Genomic DNA, 3,480 nt, shown 5'->3' on the forward strand with positions numbered 1-3,480 from the left:
CACGTCACATATGCCATTTACTTCTGTGCTTTATTCATACCAGGCGGGTGGTGGTTTGTGAGGATAATCAGCTCAGTCACAGAGGGGGGAAAAGCTACATTTGCTTAACATGTATAGAGTATATAGTAGGAGTAATTTATGAACTATAGTATAAGGATAAGATGATTATATAAATAACCTACAAATTATGTGGAATAAAACCAGTTCTGTAAATTAGATATACCTGGAATGCCATGTGAGTTTAAAACATGAAGACATCAAATGTGGTTAAGGAACTCTGTATAAGGGACACCTGGGTGGCGCAGTCAGTTAAGCATCTGATTCTTGGTTTCAGCTCAGGTCCTGATCTCAGGGTCTTAGGATTGAGCCCCACATCAGGCTCCATGATCAGTGCGGAGTCTGCTTGTCCCTCTCTCTCTCCCCGCTCTGCCCTCACCACACATGCTCTCTCTCTCTAAAATAAATAAATAGGGGCTGCTGGGTGGCTCAGGCGTTGGGCATCTGCCTTCGGCTCAGGTCATGATCCCAGGGTCCTGGGACCGAGCCCTGCATCAGGCTCCCTGCTCAGTGGGAAGCCTGCTTCTCCCTCTCACACTCCCTCTGCTTGTGTTCCCTCTCTTGCTTTGTCTCTCTCTGTCAAATAAAGAAAATCTTTTTAAATATAAATAAATAAAAGCTTAAAAAAAAGAAAAAGAAAATCTGGATAAGCTTTGAGCTGGAGATGATATTTAAGGCTTAACTTACCAGCAGAATTTGAACAGGCTGAAATTGCAAAGAGACTCCAGATAGAGGGAATGGCAAGAGGAAAGATACAGAGGAAGACAAAAAGCACTTACAAATGGTAACAGACATTGCTTTTTGAGGCGTAGAGATCTCAAGGTGGTGACATCTAGCAGGCAGTTAGGAATTTTTCCAGAGGTGTAGAATTGGGATTCTTCTGTGTTGAGGTGGTGGTTGACACAAAGGAGGGAAATATCTACAGAAAAGAGATGAGACCTGAAGACAGAATTTTGAGGATCACCTCAAAATCAAAGGAGAAAAAATATTCAACAACAGAAAAACAAACAAAAGTCATGAGAGAATTGGGAGGACAGTACAGTGTACCTAAAGATGAGGGATCACAGTATTTAAGGAAGATGATGAGCTGTGGAAGATGAACACCAAGAAAAGGCAGCTTGCTGAGGCAGTTAGATGTTGACTAGCCTCAAAATATGAAGGGATTAATAAGGAAGTCCATTGAGTGAAGGCAGTATTGTTCCTCAGACTCGAGTGCAGTCTCCCTGTGACCTCTTTATATCTCTCGCTCAAGCTCCTTCAGCTGGGGTGGAGGGAGGATCCCTTCTGGAGAAGGAATGTCTGAATGGTACAGACCTCTCAACTTCAGGGTACTCAACTGAATTTATTCCTAAAGAGCTAAAGGAAGAGACCGACACTCAATTCAGAGTCCTAGTAAATAGTCAGGTACATGGAGCTTGGTGTCTTTTAGTCCTGAAATAACAGCAAGGTTGGTTTTGAGAGATTTAAGAGAGGGGCGTAATATAGTGGTAAACAATCGTAGATGTTTCCTAATCTAAAATATATATTATATTTGGAATAGTACTGCATCTTTCATGATTATTTATTAAACCATTCTCATTTTTGCAAGCAATTGAAAAATAGGTATTTGTTAATATTTAGTTTTGCTCTAGTATCTTTTGATTCTGTCTTTAACATTAAAGATTCAGTATCATAGAAAGATCTACAGAGTGCTCAAAAGTAACAAACTTAAGCTGTCCTCTTTTGCAGGGAAGTCTTCAAAAAAAGAAAAAGAAATCGTCCCAACTTGGTCTGTACAATTTAGGTTAAATTTTAAAATTTAGATTAAAAGGGCGCCTGGGTGGATCAGTCAGTTAAGCGTCTACCTGGCTTGGGTTGTGATCCCGGAGTCCCCGGGTCGGGCTCCCTTCTCAGTGGGGCGTCTGCTTCTCCCTTTCTCTTTGCTCTTCCCCCCACTGGTGTTCTCTCTCTTGCTCGCTCGCTCACTCTCTCTCTCAAATAAATAAAAAAAAAGTCTTAAAAAAAATTTAGATTAATAATATGGGGTGCTTGGCTGGCTCAGGCGGTGGGGCATGTGACTCTTGATCTTGGAGTTGTAAGTTTGAGCCCCACGTTGGGTATAGAGATTACTTAAAAAAAATAAAATCTTTCAAAAAAAATGTTAGATTACTAATAAATGTAACTCAATAATACACAAAATAAAGTAGATGAAACCTGATTTATTACCTAAATCAAAAAGCTAGTGGATGCAAAAAGATAAGAGTTCAATTTAAATTTAAATAAACAGAGGATTCTCTGAAACAGAGAAGGCATCTTTGGGTGATGTGTAAAAATAGGAAAGCTTTCCTAAAGAACATATTACCTGAACATATGAAAAGATTTACAGTAGAGGGAGCTGTGGTAAAGAGAGGGATGTGCTTAAATTTAGTTTTCCAAAAGTCCATATGGACATTTAAAATTAGAATTATCAAGCAAAAAAAAAATATATTATTTTATATAATGTCAGAAACTTCTGCAACAAGCATCTGGAGAAATCTTTATTTTTAGAAGTATCAGGCATTACATTGGTTGCTTTGTCAATAGTTATACTCGGAGATTACACACTCCATTTCTTCTCCCAAACTCATCAATCAGCAAAATCACTCCTCCTCTCCTGGGAAGGTATAAGAGAAGAGGCAGAGAAAAGATAAAAGTGGTTTTTTTCCATACTATTCTAGAAATTCCTTCTTCTCTAGGACACAAAATCCTGGGGGGAAAAAGTGTTCCCCTAAAATCTTGACTGTAGGGTGACCAGACATTCTGGTGTGCTGGGGACAGTCACAGGTCACACCCATTGTCCTCAAGTGATTATTGGTAGTGCCACCTTTTAATTCTCCAAACTGCCCCAATTCAGACAGTAAATTACATGGACACCCTCCATGTGTAGCAATTGCCCCATGTATACTCAGGAGACACATAATACCAAAAATAAAAATTTCAAAGACCATACTTTCAAGGATCATTTCTACAGTTTGTTACTAGAGAAGTTTCTCTGAATGTGTAGAGAGCACTGGAAACTACCAGGAGGAGGCACAGCATTCTTTCCTGAGCGTGAAGCTGGTTCTTGATGTTGCTTCTGCGAATGCCATTCACCATTGATACTGGTTGGTTCTTCTCTTCCTTTGGGAGAGCAAGAGGGTGAGGATGCAGTCTGAGTGAAAGAAAGGAAGGAAGGAAGAAAGAAAAGTTATTATAAAACTTTCTACTTAGCCTACAAAATGGAGGAATATGAAATTGCAAAAAAAAAATTTACAAAATCAAACATGCAGTAAAATTGATGATATCAATTAGATGTGATACTTTGATTAACTTTATATATGAGTTAGTTTAAACTGCTTAGAAATAAGCAGTTTTTATATATTTTTAAATTTAATTGTAGAATTGTTAGCCATCTTCAATAAACTG

At 38.7% G+C, this 3,480-nt stretch overlaps 1 non-coding gene across 1 annotated transcript; it reads left to right on the plus strand.

The window, feature by feature from the left end:
• Window positions 1–3,015: 3,015 nt before the first annotated feature.
• On the plus strand, window positions 3,016–3,233 carry LOC115942805 (small nucleolar RNA U3). Its single transcript, XR_004077384.1, has one exon. It is a non-coding gene; the product is annotated as a small nucleolar RNA U3 (small nucleolar RNA).
• The last annotated feature ends 247 nt before the right edge of the window (window positions 3,234–3,480 follow it).

This window comes from Leptonychotes weddellii, chromosome 12 (genome assembly GCF_054177405.1).
Source record: "Leptonychotes weddellii isolate Sample4059 chromosome 12, ASM5417740v2, whole genome shotgun sequence".
Taxonomy (NCBI): Eukaryota; Metazoa; Chordata; class Mammalia; order Carnivora; family Phocidae; genus Leptonychotes; species Leptonychotes weddellii.